The following is a 17,861-nucleotide window of genomic DNA, read 5'->3' as shown; positions in this document are numbered from 1 at the left end:
ATATATATATATATATATATATATATATATATAACATATAATATATATGTATCTCCTTATGATTTTCTTTTCTCTAGTTTATTATAAATAGAATATATAATACATATATAACAATATGTGTTAATAGACTGTTTCCGTTATTGGTAAGTCTTCTAGTAAGCAGGGGGCTGCTAAGTTTTTTGGGAGTCAACAGTTACATGCACATTTTCCACGGTGCAGGGGTTTGGTGCTCTTAACCCCCACACTGTTCAAGGCTCAACTGTACAACTAAATCTACTCACAACACAATGTGCTATACCAGAAAGTGGGGTCAAGAGAAGAGTCCACTGAAAATATTCTGCTGGACCAGTTAATGATTGCTTTACACACACACACACACATACACACACAGTCACAAGGTAGCACTGAAGATCAGCGTTATCACCCTCTTCAAGTATAATCTGGACACTGGTAGATAGACTCGCATGGCACCAGTTAGACTGCTCAGTTTTGGCAGTAAAATCATAGTCATTTTGTTGTTGCTGTTTTTTGATGGCTAGCATCTGATAAGTGGTAGAAATCTGGTAACCAGAAACAGTGATGCTCTGGATACTAACAGAGATGATGGAAACAACAGGATGAACTGTGAAGGACGGTTGACAGGTGATAGTTTACGGTGTTTTTTTTTTTTTTTATCTTAAGTTGGGTTCCCTGGAGACAGACTCTGAGATGGGGATTTGAGAGCAGGAAGGTCCATGGGGGTGGGGGTGGTACTGGGGAAAACTACCACTAAAGTAGCGAGGGAAGAAGGACTGGGTGAGGGAAAGTGCTGAACTTGAGAGCTGGGATGGCCCTTCAGAATTATCCCAAATTAAGGAAAGGGGGCTGGGCCTTTGTGTCCCCCTCACTGACTAGTCATTGCACGTGGACTGCCCTGGAGAGGACGCATAGCCCTGTGTGTGACAGCTCCTTTCAACTGAAGGCAGTTCCCCAGAAGGGACGTGGCTGAGAGGCATCGGTGCCAACACTCCCAGCAGGGGGTGGGATAAATACCTAAAGGGGTATCTGGACGGCCCATCACAGCATCCATGAAAACTGGCAAGTTTAAATAACAATATATTTAAGGGAGAGCAACTGGCATATAATCTGTACATGAAGGACATCCAATAAATATTTGTTGAATGAAGAGTGGCTATTATGAAGGAAGAATGATAAGCGAAGGACTTAAACTTCATCAGGAGGGATTTAAATGAGGCTGTAGGAAAATACAGAATTATAACAGACCATGGAGAAAGCAGAAAACTTCAGCTCTCCTATCTGTATTGTGACTTGGTCATGGGATTAAATCGTTACAATGACTCAGATTCTGAATTATTCAGCCTTGGGGGAAAAGTAGAAGGTAAAGTTCCAAAAGGGGCTCTGATTTGGGGAATCGAGGTTCAAGTGAGCCCCCCTACCCCCACTGTAAAATAGCCACTATTGCACTACATGAGTTTGAGAGGAAATTTCACATCTTTAAGAGTCTTTTGTGAAGCAGGAGAGTGAAGTGAAAAGCATCATTGATTGAATCTTTCCAAAATTAATGACTCTTTCCACTTGGAGCCCTTTCAACTAACATAATCATGATCTAAGGTTCTTTCTCAAGGTCATTTCTGAGCACATTCTGAGCGTCAGGACCTGCTCACCTTGCCGCTGGCAATTGAATCACAAAGACACTTCCCCAACATTACGCATTCCTGCATTAGATGATGCCCCTTACTTTCCTCAACATCCACATTAAAAAAAAAAAAAAAGGTATATAATTAGATGCTTGCACTGAATGAGTTTTACCCATGACTTACACGGTAATTTCAAAGATGCTTCACCTTCTTTTCTCAGTGGTCTTCAAACGAATGGAGAGTCTAACAATCCACAAGTCTGTCTGTTGCTCAAGACTTATCCAGTTAAAGACTAAAAAATAATCTATTAAGTATCTTTAAGCTATCATGACACGAACAAAAATGCATAAATTCAATGTGCTAACTATAAATTTTTACTGTGACTCACCAATCTGTTCCTATAAAGATTAAATCATTTTTATGTAGATCCCAAAAGCTGCTGTCATTTTCATGTATTTTAAAAAGAATCCCAATATTTCAAATAAACTATTTTTTAAAAACTTAAAAATATAAAGTGTGTTTAGAATTCATTTTTTAATGTAAAAGAGGAAGTCTTTTCTTCAAATAAAAAAATAATGTCAATCTTATTATGCAAAATGTGTATTTTCTAGACATGCCTGTTTAACTCTTTCATTCAAAGTATTTGGGGAAGAATATTCTTTTCTGTCTGCGACCACAAATGTAACTTTTTGGTCACCTCAGAAATTGGTTTATTTCTAGTTTAAAGGACAGTCAGATCTCTTCCTGGCATTTAATCTATATAAGTGTAATTAAACAAGATGCTTCTATCTTGCAGGACTGACCCATTAGCCTGGATCATTGGCTTTGCCTGTGCAGGACATCTAGGACAGGAGACATACGGGCACACACCTATACACCCATCACATACACATGCATCTCCCCTGAAGCCTGAAATTCGACCAACAATAAATCATATACCCTTTGTTGTAAGATTCGCACTTCTCATGGTCTTCTGTTAAAATATTCCTCAACAGGGTACCATTAAAATGATGGGGTTGGCAGAGGCACAGTAATTTGTGTGTTTTCTGCGTGAAAGGGAAGAGGTGCAAAATGTTGCCAAGATAGAGGTCTGATGCATGAATCAGCACTGAAAGAAATTGAGAATAATCCAAAATAATGCAAAAATAATAATGGACTATTTACCATTGTTTACATTTTTAAAGTTTATTTACTTATTTTAAGAGAGTGAGCAAGCAGGAGAGGGACAGAAAGAGGAAGAGAGAGAAACCCAAGCAGGCTCCACACTCAACGCTGAGCCCAGTGCAGGACTCAATCTCACAACCTTGAGATCGTGACCTGAGCTGAAATTAAGAGTCAGACGCCCAACCATCTGAGCCACCCAGGTGCCCCGACATTATTATTTACTGACAGGCACTAACAAGGCACACGATACTATGTTCTTAAAACTAGGGATAAAAGATAATGGTTGATATGGCAATGCGACTTCATTTAATGATTTTGTAGATTTGTTTTCCTTTTCTAATATTGTTAGTAACCTGGCTATTTTCAAGTGTGAGAATGACAAAGTCTTAATACAGGTCCATTCCTTCTTTTGCAGCATTAATGAAGTCATTGCGTGGCTAAACCTTGTTCTGAAGACAGCTTCAGTCTCAAGGAAGAAAATAACCTGGACTCCTATTCTGAAAGACTTGACCCGTAATATAAATCAGGGCACAAACAACAGCACTGTCCAGTTGCAATGACTATCATGATGAGCCCCTGACCTTCAGCACTGAGTGCAATTGATCTAGCTATTACTGTTTACTTAATGGAAAAACCTCTCTCCTGCTTTCAGATTTGTCCCAAGGCTTAGCCACAAGAGTAAGATTTCTTTTTAAATTTTTTTTTCAACGTTTATTTATTTTTGGGACAGAGAGAGACAGAGCATGAACGGGGGAGGGGCAGAGAGAGAGGGAGACACAGAATCGGAAACAGGCTCCAGGCTCTGAGCCATCAGCCCAGAGCCTGACGCGGGGCTCGAACTCACGGACCGCGAGATCGTGACCTGGCTGAAGTCGGACGCTTAACCGACTGCGCCACCCAGGCGCCCCAAGATTTCTTTTTAAAATGTGAGTTCATTCATTCTACAGACGTGAGTATCTGTAAAGCGCCAGGTCCTGTGCTGGGGCAGGGGACCCTCAAATGAATTAGGTACAGTTTCCACCCTCCACTACCGTGACCATAGCAAGTTTTTATCGCCTTTGCTCTCCCCAAGTGAGAATGGCCAACCCTCGAAACTACTGTAAATTCACCGTGTGTGAGATTCAAGCCCAGCTTTCACAAAGCCTCTCAAATTCAGCTGGTGTTTTTATGGTGGTTTTTCACACATTCTTAATTTTGTTTTTCTCAACTTTTCAAGTTTTAACTTTTTAAAAAATATGGACCTCAGATAACCAAGTTTAAGATGATTGTAGACTTGAGTTTATGATATTTTATTATCATCAATCCACAGAACACCCTCTTATAGAATTCCCTGCAGTTTAACTTTTTTCCTCTATGATCTTTGGTCACTAATTCCATACCTCCCTCCCCCTGAGACAGCTTCTAGAATATATTTAAAGTGTGTTCTTTTATTCTACTTTTATACACACACACACACACACACACACACACACACACACACACAGAAGCTTTGAACAATTTGGGCATGGAGCATGTTTAATTTACATAAATGATACTGTGGTATAAATATCTTTCTAACTTTTTCTATTCAACATTTTTTTTAAAGATCTATCCATGTTACTGAAATTACATCTAAGTTACTGTTTTTTATACTCCATAACATACCATCCTATGCATGCATTGGTAAGTTTACCAATGGCAATGGCTGTCATGAGCATCAATACACTTTTTCCTTGAGCACTTGAGTGACTTTCTGAAGAAATATCCAATAGTACAATTGCTAGCGTGTGTATAATTGTTAGATACGTACATAGTTAATTTCAAGAAATTCAGTGAAATTATTTTCCCAAATAGCTGCCTGAAGGTCTCCATTTTTCTACATCTTCACCAGCATTTGATATTGCATGACTTTTTAGTTTTTGTCTTATGATTATAGATTGGCATTTTATTGATGCCTTAATTAGTATTTTCTTTTTTAAAAAATAATTTTTAAAATTTTATTTTTGAGAGAGAGAGGGAGACTCCAGGCTCCAGGCTCTGAGTGCTCAGCACAGAGCCTGACTTGTGGCTTGAACTCATGAACTGCAAGATCATGACCTGAGCCAAAGTTGGATGTTTAACTGACTGAGCCACCCAGGCGCCCCTTCATTAGTATTTTCTGGATTTTTATGCTGTTTGAGCATCTCTTAATAATTATTACCCACTTAGGGTTTTCTGACTGTGAATTGCCTATTCCAAGATGTTACCTATTTTTTATTGTTTTTTCTCACTTTGTAGGAGGAGGGCTGACTTAACTAATCCTACCAAGAATATTATCCAGTTTATCCTTTTAAAAATGTGTTACATAGAATATTTTTTCTTTAAGCCTTTAACACTAGGAAAGCTATTCAATTCTCATAGTCAACTTTTTTTTTGCTATGGCTTTCAGCCATTTAACATGTAATCACAGCTATATTTACCCTTTTAGTGAGTGTACTTGCATTCTTGTATTTTCTCTGAACCCAATTTACTTCAGTGTTATCACCTTTTTTATGTTTCTTGTCATAACCTAACTCAAAAAGATGTTTTGAAGGAGTCAGGCATAATTGAATCAATACATTTATTTTTTCAAAACGTACTGGTTTAATTCTTCTCCTTATTATGACAGAATGCGCTCCCACTCACTTGGAATGACAATAGGTTATTAGAATTAGAAGACTCTGGAGATCATCTGGTTCAAACACACATTTTAGGTAGGAGATAGAAGATGGCCGAGGTCATCTGAAATTGTTCAGGCAGTACAGGCAGAGACAAAAATAGAATGGCCTAGCACTGAATCTGGTTTTTCATTTCTTTCTATTTTACCAAATTATATTTGAAAACGATTTTGCATTTTATACTTAATCAAAAAGGTACATACATGGGGACATGTGTTCATATGTATGTGCATCTATGTGAAAGTGTGTTTGTATTTTGTAAACTCATGAATTTCTGTTTTTCCCCTTTGGCATTTATCTCTCTGTGACTGTTATGACCCTTCTGATCTTGTACCTCTCCCATCTTTCCAAAAGCTTTTTATAAATTTTGAGTCTAATCAAGAAGTGCAAAATTACAAGCCATGCTTTGGAAGTCAAATTTAAACTCCTCTCTTTGGTAATCTCTGAGATAGTCAGTATATAAAAATATCCAACTTACTAATTATTTGGGTGTTGGCTCTGTTCTTAAGTCATCCATGAATTACTCCCTTTTTAGATTACTTAGCAGCATCAGAAATATTCTCGCTCAGTTTTAGGATTGGAAGGGAAAGTTGTGGTTGAGTGTGGAGCTTCCAGTGATGGAGGCCTGACCTCACATCCTGTGGAAACTCAGCCTCCCTAATAGGGCCAGTGCAGACAGGAAACAACACAGCTGGCAGGCTTCCACTTTCTGACTTGGGCCAAGTGAATATTACTGCCGGAATTATCAATACTAAGGTTTTTCACTAAGTATTTTCTTCTGTGTTCATCAAGACAAGAAAAAGACAAATTCTCCTCTGGCTCTGAAAGCTTGATAGGAAGCAGCAACGTGGCCATCATGTTCATATGTTCTTGGCCAAAGCAACTCATGTGGCCACAGCTAACTCTGGACAGCTAGAGGAGTATGGTCCTTTATGTACCGGAAAGGGGAGACCAGAAGTGTTTGGTGAAGAGCATACCATTGGGTGTCGCACTTGGAAAGCCTCACTTTTGGTGGGATGGTGATGATAGAAACACCTCTTTGTCCTTATAGAGTAACCAAGGAGCACTTTGGTGTCTAACCAAGGAGCACTTGGTGTCTAACCAAGGAGCACCCAGGGCATGCCTGGAGATGGGAAAGGGCACTGGATTTGATTGTGGGCTGTAGTGTCTGAGACCTAGAAGGCTGACGCATAAGACTATAATCCAGGAGTAAAACAGAAACCATGAGTTGGGTAGGCCATGCTACTGAGTCAATGTCAAAGGACCAGAAGGAGAGAGCAAGACACAAACACTGGGCAAATTGGATAAGATCATCACCTAACCTACCTGCTCTCCCTTTTCCACAGATACCTCTTGTGCACTAAGAAGCATGTACAATTCCAGGTTTTAGAGATTTAGCAGTGAATAAGACAACCGGAGGATAAATGACAGAAGGGACATCTGAGGCCTGGAGCGTGTACAGGGAAAGAGCTCTGACCATGTCCAAAGTCAGGGTGTGCACACCCTACACATCACTGAGTATTTCACCTCTCGTTTGCTATATGCAGAAGCACAGGTGAGTATTGCTGTTATAACCATTTTCCCAATGCGGTAACAGTACCTCAGGGTAGTAAAAGTGACTGGCCCATGGTGCCGTAATTGATTCAAGTCTTGGTTCTCTGACTCCAAAGGCCCTTTCACTTTACTTTTACTATGACACTGCTGTTCCCCACACAACACAAGTATCAAATGAAAAGTTTCTTGAATTTAGATCTTTACCTTCTACAGTTGGCATTTTGTACCGAAGTCTTACTTATAGCTGGCAGTTACAAATGAAAAGGACCATATATGGAGAGAATGTTAATTTAACCATAACCTTATTCATTCATTCATTTATTAACATATATATTTATTATATTATTGATATTGTATATATTATTTATATATAATTTATATATTTATTAACATATATACACATGTACCTCATATATATACACATGTATATCACATATATATATATATATATATATATATATATATATATAGGATACTTCCTGGATTCTTTACATGACCACTAAGAAACTCTTCAGACTGACATTTTCAGTTGCCAAGGAAATCAGGAGTATTTTTAGAAAATTGTTACTTTGATCTGAAACAGTCTCTTATTAGGATCCAAGCAGTCCCATCTCTAAAATAGCCAAATACTCCCATCTCTAAAATAGCCAAATACAGCCAGCCACAAGACAAGTAACCCTGAATCTGCTTCCTTATTGTGGGAAGTGAGTCTTAGTGTCAAAACAGTGCCTGCTTTTCCCAGACTTTCCACGTTGACAGGGTTATGTCGAAGCATGCTCTCCGGCCCGTGCAGCTTCGACTGTGCTTATGAAAGGCAAGGATGGTTCTCAAACGTATTCTTCTTGACCTCCGCCATGCACACACGCAAGTTAGCGTGAGCTGAATTCAGCCTAAGAAGTGCTAGGCTAAGGCTTCTAAACTGTTGCAAACCATTCTTGGGGTAAGTTGGTGGCTTTTTGTCTAAAAGGGTCACACAATGTCCCTTGTTCGCACAGTTTGAGGTATCTAGATTCTCACATGCCATTCCACGTAAGGAATAAAAAGGATTTAAAAATGCTGCATCAAGGAAATAATGAAGCCAAATCTGCTTTTCCTGGTTTGGAATAGTTTTTATGCGTTTCAGGGTAGAACACTTAACCCTCATCATCTCTTGGGTAAGAAATACTTAGGGGTTGAGTATTATCAGGGAGTTAAAAAATACCAAATAGAATAGTTTAGAAAATAAGTGTTTCTGAGTCTGCATTACCAATTAGAAGAAGGAGCTTTGATTATAAGCAGTCACTTCTGCTTCTTTAGATTTTAAAAAGCACCAGGAGATCATAGCATACACCACTATCCATTTAGTAGTGCCCTCTGTCCTAATTCTGATTCTTTGGTCACACAGTGACTTTCTGGGCTGTGATCTTTAGATCATTTAGTGCAACTACCTCTCAGAAAAGGGATGCAAACATCTTCTCCTTGGCCTTAGTCCTGAAATATCTCACAAAACGAATGTTATCAGTTGGCATTTGGTCTTGGGAGTCTGAGAGTTTTGTCACTTCGCAAGGCGTCATTGTTATTAAGACGTGAATTGTAGGGGTGGTGGTTCAGCCCCAGGGAGACTCAGTCTGCATAGGGGAGCTGTCCCAGCAGTGCAGAAGCAGAGTGTGTCCCGGGGGTTGGTGGTGGGGGAGCCAGAGAGATAGCCGCCTGCTTCCTGGATCCATCCAGATTCTACTGCAACCACACTGCTGTTCTTAGGTTCAATGCCAAGGGTATACTATGTCAGTGCAATCAGGGGCTAGATAATGGAAATCAGCATGCTCTCTTTGAGAAAAGTATGGAGACTTGCGAGGTTTTTACTATGCACCTACCATATGACTTCTCTGAGTCTCAACTGCCCATTTTTTTAAAAATGTTTATTTATTTTTGAGACAGAGAGAGACAGAGCATGAACGGGGGAGGAGCAGAGAGAGAGAGAGGGAGACACAGAATCTGAAGCAGGCTCCAGGCTCTGAGCTGTCAGCACAGAGCCCAACGCGGGGCTCGAACTCACAGACCATGAGATCGTGACCTGAGCCGAAGTCGGACGCTTAACCGACTGAGCCACCCAGGCGCCCCTCAACTGCCCATTTAAAAACAGGAATAATAATATACTGTATTAAGGTTAAATGAAATGGCGTATTTTACTTTGTAGCCCAGAATATGGAGCATGCTAAGTATTCAAAACATGTTAGTTCCCTCACTCTCCCTCTCTTTTCCTTAGTGTCACAAGCTGGACTTCAAGACCGGATTTTGGCTGCCTAACTGCCTGTACTTCCCAAACTTGGTCTCACATTTTTCCTTAAGCTTTTCCTTCCGGTTTATCTCTTAACTCAGGCAAAAGACCCCACAGCATAGCATCCTGTGATGGAAAGCAAAACTACGTCTCAAGCAATAATGACTCTCTGGACAAAGAGTTGGGCAGCCCAGACCACTGGGGTGATGAGATGAGATTGTGCTTAACTCCTGACTCAGTCTGTGCAGATGGACCATGGGCTGACCCATGGAGTGACCCATATTTACCTTGTCCTCATTCTAATACTAAAACTAGCCTCCCTGGAACTTCCAGGAGGAATACAAGCCTCATTTACATAACATACAATGTATGAATAGGCATGTTTTCTTAAGGCACTGCAGGACCTTATGCCTGTCTCTACAAATGATGACAAGGACGCCCTTTTAAAATATTCTTTCCAACCCTACATAAAAGGAACCCATCCACCCTTGCTCAAGGAGTCAGGGTTTTGGAAATTATTCCCTACGATCGCCTTATGTGCTGCAAATAAAGTTTCCTCTGTTTGACGACTCACCTGATGCAGTTGCTATCTGTGACTCACCAAGGAGTGAACTCACATTAGTTCGGTTACAAGAGAGGGAGGAAAGTTTTGCAGTTCTTGTTAATACAGATTCACTTGCTAAGTAAAATTTTTATTTATTTGAGATCAACTTAGAATATCATTGTTAGGAAAACAGAAACATAGCAAAGTAGAAGAAAAAACACACCACAGTTTATGGTGACGAAAGTGATTTACTTTCCAGGGCAGCAGCACTGGGCAAAGCCTGAGTAATAAATGACCTTGAATAATATTGATTTTACTTAAAGCTGAACTTTAAAATTATTCTTTGTGGTGCCTTCATGATGGTTTTGCCTAAGTAGCACGAGATGGCCATGCCTTCCCTAACTGGCCTTTGATAAGCCAATCTGTTTCAGTCTCATCTACCTCAATACAAATGAAAAAATAAATCATTTCAATCTGGCGAAGAATAAAGTGTGTCTTTCCTAGAAACAGCTGAAAACCAAATAGAACCAAAATAGAACAAAATAGAACCAAATAGAACAGCTGGAACCCAATAGAAACATTTAGAATAAAACCCAAAGCAGCCGAGATGATTCTAAAAATGTAGCTCCTTTCCCTTATGAGGTGCTAACAATGCAAGTGGAGTTTTACACTGTAGGGGTCAAGGGCAGGCTATCTCAAGATGGGCCACTTTGGCATGAAGATTATTTTGATTTAAAAGCAATCAAATCCCAGCAGGTTCAGGAAAAGCTCTTGACCTCCCCGCCAACTGGCTGCAAGAGAGCTATCAACAGAGATACCTGTTTACCTAAGAAGCTGGTCTATATAATAGGGCAGCTTTTGTTTTCCACACACTTCCTCGCAATGGTCATTTTCCCCTTTGTGTATCCTCAGACTCCTACCCCTCTTCTTAGCTCATATAGCATCATGCTGCCTGTCTTTGGACTTTCCGTGTTTGTGTGGATTCCCTGCACCTATACTATTAAATTTGATTTTCTCCTGTTAATCTGTCTCATGTCAATTTGGTTCTAAGTCCAGCTAGGAGTCCAGCTTGAAGGGCACAGGAAATTCTTCCTCCCCAGCACAACTGAAAGCAAATAAATATACAGGGAACCATCTCTCCGTGTTGATATGCGTACCTATTCCTTTTGTGTTTCTACGCAGTATTTTTTTAAGGAAATATAAACGCCCATGGCAGATCATAACATTAACACCGTGAACACATTACCTTGCTCTGTTCTATGGGATCTCAGTGTCCTAAGTTGAATTCAACTTCCTATTTCAATTGGCAGCAAATACACTACTATCAGACCTTGCACAGTTTTTAATAAATGCATGGACAAAGCACGCCACACCGTGTATTGAAATAATGCACCATATCAAATGAAATAGAAACCTCAAACTGTTAGTGCCTCTCACTCGTGAAAAGTGAAATCTGTTACTGCAACGCCCCTTTACCCTTATCGCTCCTAGTAGTAGGAGTTTCAGGGAGTGAGGTACGGGGTGTCATTTTGTGTTCTAGATTATTGAAGTTCCACATTTAAGTACGGCGCCCTTTTACTGTAAGTGAGTGTCCCTGATGGAGAGTTTTCTTGAATGCACCATGTATGTTTGTGCCTCATGGATTAAAGGAGCCAAATGCCATCTAACCTCCTCTTAGGGCTCAGTCATTAATGGATACAGGAGGTAAGAAACTCAGACAGGATTCCATTCCCCAGGCCCATGCCGTATTTTCTACTTGAACTTCAAGGTGCTGAGCGACTTGCTAACAGTCACCCAGGTGCGCACTACAGGGGCTCACCCTAAAATCTCGGCTTCCTAATGCCCACTCTCACTGCTCTTTCTCGTACAGGGTAATTCCCAATTATATTGTATTTTGGGCACTTGTCACATCCTTTGCTGTGCACAGTCCTGCCGTAGATTCACCCATGCCTCATTCCCTCACCTACCTCAGGGCTTTTCCTTACCTGTCACCTTTTCAGTAAGGTCCTCACCCGGGGCCCCATCTAAATTTGTAACCCTCTCTCTGCCCCCAAATGGCTTTCACTTTTTCTGATTTTTTTCCCCCCTCTGCAGCGGCTATCACCTGCTGACCTCACATAGGTAGATTCTACTTAATTTTGCTGATCGTCTTTCTCCTCACACTAAGATGTAAACTCTGTGAAGAGAGTTTTCCTGTCTGTTTTGTTCATGACCGCATTCCCAGTGGGAGAACAGCGTCTGAAAACTACTAGGTGTTCAGTGAGTATTTATTAAAGAAATCACTGGTCTGAATGATTATAACTTCACAGAAGTTTGATTTCTGAATAAGCCAGGTGTTGTCATGTTAATAACATGGGGGTTTCTGGACTGTTTCCATGTTGGTAGAGAAGGTTAAGAAATTATTTGTTAAAGGAAGCACTCTGGTTTTAAAAAAAGTAGCTGAGTTTTATCTAGTTAATGTATAGCATAGAGTCGATTTCCTGTTGGATGCTATAATAAAATATATGGTGCGCTTACAAATATATTTGCATTAAACTATTGAAAGCATGGATGACTGTGGCATCAGTGAAGCTACATTTGGAACTAAAATGATGACCTACTTGTGCAAATCCTCTGTAAGTCTACCCAGCAGGTGCACAGTGTTTCAGTCTGTCTCCCCCCAAGTGGCCTTGCTCGTTCAACAGAGAGCTCACGTGACCGCTTTCAAGCTACTTGATGGGAAGTCAACCACAGTGTCTAAGAACCATTTGTAAAAACCCTAGCGGTAGCTGCATAAAGCGTTCTCTTCCGTAAGGTACATGAAAGAGCTTCACAACCGAGTTTCAAAGGAGGATGAGTCTTTGACGAATCTGTCTAAAAATAATGAAAAATATCATGAATGCTAAGAAGTTCTTTGCAGCTTTTATCGTAAGGGATAATTGGAAGGAACGTTAACACTTTAACAGTAAGGAAGTAGGTAAGTAAACTGCTGATTGGAAAATATAATAAAACAATGAAAAAGAGAAACGTATTGATCATGGAGCAAAAGTGTTAGCAGTTTACCTAAGGTAACTAAGGGGAAGTCAATTCATATGGAAGGCGAGTACTGAAATTCTCAGACTAACATTTGAAAGGGATTTCCCAGGGGCGCCTGGGTGGCGCAGTCGGTTGAGCATCCGACTTCAGCCAGGTCACGATCTCGCCGTCCGTGAGTTCGAGCCCCGCGTCGGGCTCTGGGCTGATGGCTCAGAGCCTGGAGCCTGCTTCCGATTCTGTGTCTCCCTCTCTCTGTGCCCCTCCCCCGTTCATGCTCTGTCTCTCTCTGTCTCAAAAATAAATAAACGTTAAAAAAAAAAAATTAAAAAAAAAAAAAAAAGAAAGGGATTTCCCAAACTATGTCTTTAAGATTTTCCAGATAATAATAGCTGTATCACTCTCACACACAAAGGAATGTTTGGTTACAGAAGATTTTACTCCTATTGGAGATTTATGATACAGCTAAGAATTCAAGGATCCAAAAATTTCTGTAGTAAAATAAACAGTGCAATTATACTTTATTTTTTCCCCAAATTATTTGACCGAGTGCCATTTTTTCCTAGCCAACCTGTGGATAACCTGAGAAAGACCACCATTCTGTAGAGCACCAGTAGGGAACAGCTACCTTGGTTTTTCTCCAATGAAGGTTTGAATACAAGGAAAAGTATAAGAAATCAAGAAAAAAAAGAGGTTGAGTCATTGGGTCCAGGTTGCTTTATTTCTGAAAGTTGTCTGAGGAAGACTGACCTTGTGTCTAATTGCTGGAATCAGGAGGCAAAAAGGCAACTTTCCTCTAAAAATAGAAGCGATGTGGTGCCTGGCTGGCTGAGTTAGTAGAGCATGCAACTCTTGATCTCGGGGTTGTAGGTTTGAGCCCCACATTGGGTGTGTATGTTACTTAAAAGAATAAAATCTTAAAAAAAATAAAAATAGAAGCAGCCTTATAAGAGTCTGTCCTTAAAGACCTTGCAGGACTGGGTCCATTCCACAGGCACATGAGCCATTGGGGAGCCATAGTCTTAGGGATTATCGAATGGAGTTAGGAGCAAGTAGGAAAGTTCCAGAACCCGAGTATCCCCATCATACTTTGTACTGCCCATGATTAGAGTGGTATTAATTTTCTTAGGGATTGTTCTCAGGAGCTTGTGAACCCCGTCATCCCTCCCTCCTTTTGCCTCTCTCTCCCTCTCGTCGTCTACCTCTCTTAGTAAGCTTCTTGATAACAACCATTACGTTCACCTTTGTATCCACAGTGGCTGGAACTGAGTTGGTGTTGAATGAATATCCACTGAATTAACAACAGAAAGAGGGAATGAATGAATGAATGAATGTTCTTGTGCTCTACAGAACGTTGGGCCCAATGCACTCCAAACTGGTTCCCAGTGTAGCTCTCAAATAAAATAGTCAAAAAATCAACTTTCTATATTTCCATTAGATTAGAGTGTTTTAGAATAATAGTTTTCAAACTTTCCCTAATTTAAGCTCTGCTTATTAAATTCATATTTATTTTTAATTTTATAACATAGGCTATGGTAAAACATTCACACATTTCAGAAAAAGGTAACTCATCTCCTAATTACCAACAGCTGGGCTAGAAACCTTATAGTTGGTTGCATACATAAGAGCACTGTTTTTGAGGTCTATTTTAGGAAGTATGGATTACTTAAAATTGTTTTCAGTAACTATAGAGGATCCCATAAAATGATTATGCTAAAAGCAATTTGCATTGCTATTGATAGACATTCAGGATGTTACCAAGATTTACTATTAGGAGAAATGCAGCAATGAACACCCTTGTATCTTAGATTAGGTATTCAGAAAGAAAACCGTTTAATCATCAATTTAAAAACTGAAAATTCAAAAATTCGGCTGGCAAATTGTCAACCCAAAGAAATGGCTCACCAAATTTACTTTCCTACCAGCAATGTAGAGCATATGCATTTTCAATATTTGTGCCAAAATATTTGTATTACCCAATTTAATTTGTTTCTAATTATTTGGGTGAAAGAATGATATCTTATTTTATACTTCCCAGATTAGTACTGAAGTTTGCCAACTTGCAGGCAGTATTTGTCACTGTATTAATTTTAGCCAATCTTAAAAACAAAACGTCATTGCTATGAATTGTCTAGTCCTGTTAGAAATTATTGTAAGCAAAACTGTACCTTTGAATTATTCACAAACAGACAATGTCTATTCATGGGGCTCCTCAGAAGATCTGTAGTATTACATGTTTTATCATGTTCAGTAGGAGGCTGCAGCTTGCCTTTATAGCCAAGTTAGTCCCTTTTCTGGACACACAGTCCTTATTTCAAGAAAACATCACTTCTTCTGCTTTCTTTTTTTTTAACGTTTATTTTTGAGAGAGAGAGAGAGAGAGAGAGAGAGCGAGCACGCGCACATGAGCAGGGGAGGGGCAGACAGAGAGGGAGACACAGAGTTTGAAGCAGGCTCCAGGCTCCCAGCTGTCAGCACAGAGACCGATGTAGGGCTTGAATTCGTAAACCTCGAGATCCTGACCTGAGCCAAAGCTGGACGCTCAACCACTAAGCCACCCAGGTGCCTCTTTTCTGCTTTCTAAGTGACTCTTCCTTCACTAATATCACCTGATTGTGGACAGATATGTTTATAATTAATTCTGTAGCCTGTGCGGCTAGTGTGGTGTGAGGTATATTGCCAACAAATGTAATTGTAATGGGTTTAACAACCTGGTCTTATTTCCCCCCACACTAAACAAACATTAATTCTGCCATCATTCAAAAAAAAAAAGAAATGACAGAATCTTCTTACGCTGTCAAATAGCATACTCATGATTACAATCAGAAAAAGGCTATTGTGATCAAATGGTAAAAAAGTTATCAGTTGAGTTATCTAATAATTATGGTATATAAAAATCTCTCTTTTTTATAAGAAAAACCGAATGGTATAGACAGTACTCGGGTGAAAGAATTACTGGAGACAAAGGCATTAATTAAGATACTTTAAACACACACACACACACACACACACACACACACACACACAGCCTGAACAGTAATCACATGGTGTTGGATATTTTTTGAACTAATCTTTTTGGAAAATAGGTTATTAAGGTAAGAAAACAATTACAGAAAGAAACTTATACCTCTTTATTATTCTCAAACCATATTTGTCATGAACAATTCTATTATTTTTAAAGAAATGGGTTTGCTTCTAAATAAAAGATCCTTAACAAGGAGAATACAAATTCCCATTGTAGGGCAACTTAATGCTTAGACTCTAGGGTAGTTTGGTTTCCTTTTTATTTTTTCACCCAAGGAACTTTTCAATTAGTAAGCATAAGAAAAGTTACTGTATATCACTCATTATTCATTGATTTGGTGAAAATAAATCAGATAATTTCAGATGGAAGAAAATTTGTTGCGCTTAAGGTATTTTTTAGAGAATGGTGTTTTACTTCTATTACAACCTGAAATTCTTCCAGTGTCCATCCCTCACAAATGATCTTCCTGAATTTCATAATCATGTGAGAAAAATCCTTCACGGAGAATCAGGAGATTGTATCCATATCTGGGCTGTGACACTAAACATCTGTGTGTCACCAGCATAACTTACAGGATTATTTTTCTGAACTTCTGTGTCTTATTGAGTAAAACAATGACTGACTCCACTGGGAGAGAGAGATACAAACTCAATTTCCTTGACTTGTCTCCCAACATTAACAATTATTTTAGAGATTTCACCTGAAGGTAAATATTTCAAGCGTTTCTTGAAGTCCTGAGTTATTTGGCAAGATGTGTCCGTGGCTGCTACATTTTAACCACCAGCACAACTGTCCACTTATGGGGCACATACATCTCAGTTCACCGACTCCTTCCCTGACCTGTTTCATTTATTTATATTTATGTACTGAAGACCCTACATGCAATCTGTGTCAACTAAAGGCTGGACAAAAATCTATGGAGACTGTATGTTCTCAAAGTCAGAAGGTTGAGGTTCCAAAGGATTTACTGGTGAGACATCAGGAAAAACTCACGCTTTCTGTGTCCAGTGTGACTCACCATCTTCAGGTCTCCTTATTCTCTCTCACAGGCACTCAGTTACAGGTTTCTCTGGAAACCTTCTGCCTTTTACCTCTGCAAATGCCTCACAGGTCTCTCCAAGCTTTATGTTTTGTGTCTGTTTTGTAGGGGCCTAGGGCAGTCTGCCCCAAGATGGGCCGCTTTGGCGTGAACATGATTTTGAATTAAAAGTGTACAAAACCCAGCAGATGCAGAAAAGGCTCTCTTCCAGGACCCCAACTGCCTAAGTTTACATCGGAAAGGAGAACCTGTACCAGGAAGAGAGCTAATAACAGCCTCTCCTTTACCTGAGAAACTTACCTGCATAATAAGCAACCCTTGTTTTTCAAAACATCTCCTTTCACCTTCCTGCTAGTAGCCTTTTCCCTTTGGTATCTTCAGACCCTACCCATCTCCTTAGCTCAAATAAGGTTCACGTTGCCTCGTTGTCTTTGCAATTTCACGTTTGTATGGATTCCTTGTATGTACACCTATTAAATTTGATTTTCTCCTGTTCATCTGTCCCATCAATTTGATTCTAAATCCACCTAGAAGGACCTTAAAGGGAAGGTCTTCCTCTGCAACAACTCAAATATTCTAACCTTACCATCTTTGCATACTCTCCTCTCATTTCTAGATTTTATTCTTTACAATCCTGGTAGACTTGATATTTCAGTAATCTTTCTCTACTAGGCTGCTTTACCAAGAGTAGGAAGTCTGGGCTCTTATTGCTTCATACAGGCAGTTGGGGACCAGTTTTGTTCAATTCCCCACTCAGCCATGGCTCCTAAAAACCCCAGCCTGCGACAACGTACCAGCTTGTTGCCAAGGGCAATCACAGAAGAGGGGGGGTGGAGCGGGAGTAACACAATTACTATTGGGCAAGGAAAGTTTGACCTGTTTATGGGATTTATTTTATGAAACCCTCCATTTTACATGAAAGACACAGACACCTACAGAATTAAATAACCTGCT

At 39.8% G+C, this 17,861-nt stretch overlaps 1 protein-coding gene and 1 long non-coding RNA gene across 9 annotated transcripts in view; one reads left to right on the top strand and one right to left on the bottom strand.

The window, feature by feature from the left end:
* Positions 1-17,861, bottom strand: part of DLGAP1 (DLG associated protein 1) — a 902,804-nt gene that overhangs the window by 492,783 nt on the left and 392,160 nt on the right. The gene's annotated exons all lie outside the window — the stretch shown is intronic.
* Positions 85-7,336, top strand: LOC123588597. Its single transcript, XR_006707924.1, has 3 exons — positions 85-642; positions 3,217-3,479; positions 6,823-7,336. It is a non-coding gene; the product is annotated as an uncharacterized LOC123588597 (long non-coding RNA).

This window comes from Leopardus geoffroyi, chromosome D3 (genome assembly GCF_018350155.1).
Source record: "Leopardus geoffroyi isolate Oge1 chromosome D3, O.geoffroyi_Oge1_pat1.0, whole genome shotgun sequence".
Lineage (NCBI taxonomy): Eukaryota > Metazoa > Chordata > Mammalia > Carnivora > Felidae > Leopardus > Leopardus geoffroyi.
The sequence above is the reverse complement of the archived record's forward strand: the minus strand, read 5'-3'. Positions and strand labels throughout refer to the sequence as shown.